Below are 6,000 nucleotides of genomic sequence, written 5' to 3'. Positions count from 1 at the left end.
CACCCATAAGTAAATTTACCTTGGTCCTGTTTCAATAGGAACAGCTCAGCCTGAACGGCCAAGCTGGTCCTCAATGAACTAGAACAGAAGTAACCCAAGACAGATTTCGGCCTATTTGGGTCTCCTCAGTTGGGTGCAGCTTGGTATAGTGGCACAGTGAGCACGGGACACACACCTGAGATACCTGTCCACTAAGGGCTAAACAAAAAAGTGATGATGGGAATAACTAACTTAATCTCACCCACTGGTAATTACTGAGGCCACACCCTAGTCAATTGTTTTTTTGCCCACCATGCCATTTCAGATTAGACTCACCCATATACAAGTCAACCGTGGTCCTGCTCCAATAGAAACCTGAACTACCAAGCAAGGTCCTCTCTGAACTGGAACACAAGCAACCCAAAAACAGGCCGTCAAGGAGCACCTGGTGGTTGATAGTGTTAAAATGTGGCTGAGAGGTCAAATAAAATCAATGCACAGAGTATGCCTGAGCCCTGGGTGTTGAGTGGCTCTTCTCTGGTATTTAGCAGTGTTGACTTTGTGCCATTTAGGGATCCGAACATCCAAATTAAATTCACTGACAAGGACATTTAATTCCAGGTTTGAGGAAAGTTGATCAATGGCTACTATTTCAAGTGCTTTGTAATAGATAGCCTGAGGTAAGTCAGTCTTTTAAATGATTGTCTGGATCCACTGGAGGTTTCCTTGCAATGGGGTGATGACCATGTGGTTGAGATGACCATGTGGTTGAGGTGTTGATCATAAAAATAGAGGAAGAGATTGATGAGGAGGATATTTTAAAGGAACTCAAGATTTTTCTGACAGTATCATCAGTGAGGGGAAAGAACGTACCCTCGTCCATGTACCATTGGTTGAGGGTAATCAGTCCAAGGGTTGGAGGCAGAGATGCTCTTTCTTAGAGTAGCAACTTTGCTAGTGGAGAAAGCAAGGAGGTTGTTACACAGCTTATTTGAGGGTACCAGGAGTCTTGCCATTAGACTATGGTTGCCATGTCTTTCTTGGGGGCTGATTCCGAATTACCTCCTCGGCAGCATGGGTAGCTTTTCGCTCCTTGCCTCTCTCAGGAATTAATGGTGTGTGATGTCAGCGTGTTTCAGTCACTGGTCTTCCCTTGGTTTGCGTACACCAGCATACCCTGAAGGGAAAAAACACCTTCAAGAGTTGGGCATGAATTTTTCCCTTAGCATAGGTCCTTTCTGGAGGGTCCTTCTACACTTAGGAGCTCTGCTTGGTCATGCCAGGCTCATTCTGCTGCAATTCCCTTCTCAGGTTCCAGGGCATTTCCCTTAGGAGAACACACCTCCTGGTCCGGTGACCTCTTTGAAGACTTCTTGTCCTTCCCCCTATCTGTTTTGGGTGCCTTGGTCCATTATTTCAGGATCCAAATTCCAATGACTTCTCTGATTTGCTGTTTGTGCTCTTGTGGTAACACGGACCCACTCAGGGAGACCCAGCATTTCTGCATGAGCCTTCCTTTCAACTTCTGCCCAAGCAGAAATCTCCAGATCATTTCCCAGCAGACACTCCACTGGGATGACAGGGGACATAACTTTTTTTGGGCCAGTAACCTCTCCCCACTCTTAGCTTACCAAGCCATTGGATGGAGTTTAGTCTTACTGCCAGCACTGGTCACCTGGTGACTAACACCAGGTATCATTTGGTCTGGGGAAACCAGTCTAGCAGTCACTATTGTGACACTGGCATCTGTATCCCTCAAAGCCTCTAACTCAGTCTCATTAATCTTTGGCCTTTATCTATACTTCTCCAGACTTGGAGGCAAGTCAGCCAGGGCTTCAATATTCACCCACCCAGGATAACTAAAGTAGCCTCAGTGTATCCTCTGGCCTGTCCAGAGTACCCTTCCACCCCCACTCCTATGCTAGCCAATCCTTTGGATTGTCCACCACTGGAGGTCTTTTTGGAGCATGCTGCATCTCCTTTTTTATGTCCTGTCTGATGACTGGCATGACATAGCTAAGACGCCTTTTCTGGATCCCAGTTCTTATCCTGATACCCATTGTCTATGGTCTGGGAGACGTCTCGGGCTCACCCTCCTGAGAAGAACTTTGGGGGCTTTTTATCTAGTCACCTTTCCTCTGGTTCAGTCTTTTTCTCCTCTAGTGAGAGGAGGTCAAGCTCTTCCTCAAGGCTTACTACCACTTCACCAGAGTGACTTCTGCGACTTCCCACTGGTGAAGGGGGTCTGGGAAAGGGTGGAGAAGTTTGGTCTACACCTTCCCAATCATCTTCAATTTGGACTAGGGAAACATCCACGCTTTCTTCAGGGTCTTCTTCTAAGGAATAGCCCTCCCTCTCTAGTTTCTTTTTGTCATAGGACCTGAGGGCTTTCACAAGTGCCTTCTTTTTAGCTGTGAATCTATGGCTAATGCCCTGAGCTTTGCACAAAACCCTTACATCACTGATCTTCAGGGCTGGAATGACCAACAGGTCGAGACACTTGCCAGCCTCCATTGTGCTTAACATTTTACCTGACAGTTGGGAGCGTTTTAAAACTTTGAAAAACGTTTTAACTTTTTCTTAACTTTCTACGTCTTTTGTTTTACTATTGGAATGGCTCTGAAATTTCAAATAAAAAAATCTCCCCAAAATTTTGAAAAATTGATGCTGGTTAGGCTTCACTATGTAATACTCTCACAATACCCCAAAGATGGTCCTTGGATTCACAATAATAAATCCTTAGCTCATCCTGGTAGAGTGGCAAAGAGCAGTCAGGCTTTCCTAGAGGAACATGTGTTACGAATTTCAGAATACCAACATGGGCTATAAGTAATTGGCAAAACGCGAAACAAATTCAACACTAATTTAGAACAATAATGCAGATTTTGATATAAATTTAGACACAGAAACTAAGTCAATCGGATACTCATAACCGGAGTTATGGATTTTAGAAGCAAAATTAAATCATTGCAAAACAATACTCTAAACATTAGCATTGCAATCAATAAGACCTTGCCACACATGTTGTAGGCAAAGTCGAGTTCAAGCATTTTGCACTGCTCCTGCAGTCTGCAATGGCAGGGCAGCTGTCATCTGGTTACCTGGGTCACTCTGGGTGGCACAGACAGTGCTTCAGCCCTGGTGACCCCTTTAACTCCCATGCCCTGGGTACCATCGGTACCATATACTAGGGACCGATCAGGGGGATTTAGTCCTTACCAGATTGGGGTTACCAATTCGTTTGTATCAGTTTTAGGGAGTGATCATTGGGGCCTGAGCAGCAGACTCCAGTGCATTTTAAGACTCATAGCCATCAGCATTGGGTCACAAAGTAGGTGGGGTGAACATACAAACAAGAATTTGCAATGCAATAGGTCTCGCATTACTAAAAATATGAGCTATTGGTATTGCATTACTATTAGCAACGTTAATAGCTTAAACTTTCAGTAACGCAAGACCTATTGCACTGCAAATGCTTGTTTTGGGAGTGCCCAGACCTAATTGTAATCCCAATCCGACCCTGCCTCTGGGATATCATTGGTAACCTTTTATTATTATTAAAAACTCTTTTTATTTAAACATAGAAACTTAGGTCATGTTACACAGCATCACATCTCACAGAATATAATTGCATCGGTTTACACATGCATCGGTACTTTCTCTTCCGCGCTGCAGGCAGAGCTACATTAAACATACATTGCGGTTCACAGTGTACAGTGGTCCTCTGGTGACGTGATAGCCGGCGGCTCACATATCCCTCCCCGGTATGTATTCCACTTAGTCCAAATCGCCACCCATTTTTTAAGACAGCCCCGTGCTACGTAAACGGTTTTCTCGCGGATCATGCACCAGTCCATATCCTCCTTCCATTTCTTTAACGTAGGTGGCGCAGCGGCCCCCCACAGCTGCGCTATGTTTCACTTTGCCACCGTCTGATGGGTAACCTTTTAACTTTCACTAGCGGATGTGGCGTAAGGGCCAGAGGTGCAGACTTCGAGTCTCGGCGTCGGCTTAATCATCATGTAATTTTAGGAAAATTACTTAATGCCCTGTGCCTACCAAAAATGAATGTGTCCTTTGGTATTGTAACTGGTGCTTATGTAAAGTGCTCCAATACCTTCGGGTTGTGTTCCGCTTTATAAAACTGCAAAAAAAACTATTCTGGTGAAGCTCTCAGGAAGCTGACACAATTCTGCTAAAACCTATTAGCTCTTAAGGCTCAATTCTCCGACAGAGTCAATGGTTCTTGCGAAACAGACCCATCTTATTCAATCCAACACAACTCCCGGCAGTCACCTGAGTACAGCTCTTGTGCAGCTTGGCCTACCTGTCGGAAGGACGGCACAGCACTAATGCTGATTGGATCAGTCTGCAGCATGCTGGCTCGGTTTTGTCCAGCTTGCCTCCCAGAAGACAAGCCCTAGAGTAATGTTTGCTTCACAGTTCCAAACAGGTTTGAAGCCTTTATTGAAGGGGCTTGCATGGAGGAGAGGAGCAAGATGGAGACTGTGGGGGCAGAGAGCGAAGGAGCCAAGGCGATTAGAAGCTAGAAGTGAGGAGAGAGAAACTGGTTGAGAAAAGTGAGGAAGCGAGAGAGAGAAAGAAGATGGGACTAAAATGAGGCAGCAAGGAGGGGAGAAAACAATCAAAGGAGAACTTGGTGATAGAAAGGGCAGATGGATATAGGAGGTGGCGAGGAATTTAGTGTATAAGAGGGAATGGGCCAAATGAACCAGAAAGAGGAGGGGAGGGAAGGGAAGGAGAACTGGTGAGCAGAGAAGGGTGAGCAGCAGGCTGGGCGAAGGCGGGATGCACAGTAACACGTTTTCAGTTGGGCTTGGCCCGGGCCCTCCAGCAGTAGCATAGCTCTGTGTGCGCCGAGACAGAGGAAAGTGCTGAGCAGTAAACCCTCCTGTTTCGGCCCTGCAGCCTGTACGTAGGCCGGTCCATGCTGTATATGAGACACAGAGGAAGTGCTGATCAGTAAACCCCAGAACCCCCATGTGCTTTCTCTGATCACAAAGAAAGCCCCACCAGTAAAGAGTTTCTCTTTTTATGGAGTCTGTTTTCACCTTCTCCTCTTCCATATCTGAATGCTGCTCACAGCATTTCAAAACCGAATGGAAACCGCCTGGCTGTGGCACTGGGCTTTGCTGGTATGCTATGCCCCTCTTGTCATGCACATATTTGGGTGTTGCCCTTGGTCATAAAAAGCTGCATGTTGTTGGTGAAATGGGTTTGTGGCTGCTGTTACTGTTGGCTTTGATCTGGCTCCAGTTGACAGAAATATGAGCCGGTGGGTGCGATCGAAGGTACTGCCAAGGTGCTGTATGGACGGTACTATGCAGTTCTGGTATTTTGGGGGAGGACCACATCGCAACTGATTGCAGGGCAATGGCCGTGATCAGCTGTAGGATTCATCCATAAAACATGTTGGCGGGACAGTGGGGTGCTACGGCTGCACCACGGAAGCAGTTGTGCCATTTCAAATCAAAGTTAACAGAAAATCATTAAAGTGTAACAAAATCCATCCCACTCAAACATAATGAAGGCTGCAGGCTAGCTCGCGCTGTACTAACGGGACTATGCAATTCTGGTATTTTGGGGGAAGAGCACATCGCAACCGATTGTAGGGCAAAGGCCGTGATCAGCTATAGGATGCACCCATAAAACATGTCAGCAGGACAGTGGGGCGCTGCAGCTGCACCGCGGAGGCAGCTGTGCCATTTCAAATCAAAGTTTAACAACAGAAAAAAATTCTAGCTTAACAAAATCCGTCCTGCTCAAACATAATGAAAACAACCGAAAAATAAACCAGGAAGTGAAAGCGGTGGAGAAAACGAGCAATGGGGCAGAAATACAGACTTGCACGCCGGTGCACGCTACTGTCAAGGTACGAAACCGAATGAAAGTGACGCGGCCGCGGTAAGAAAATGAAAGTGAGCGGCCGCGAAAGTGATCGCGCGCTGTAAGGGTGCTGCGAGCTATGCGATGTGCGCGCACCATGACGAGAGAGGAAAG

The sequence above is a fragment of the Triturus cristatus genome, chromosome 1_1, assembly GCF_964204655.1.
Source record: "Triturus cristatus chromosome 1_1, aTriCri1.1, whole genome shotgun sequence".
NCBI lineage: Eukaryota > Metazoa > Chordata > Amphibia > Caudata > Salamandridae > Triturus > Triturus cristatus.
Note: the sequence above shows the minus strand (reverse complement) of the source record.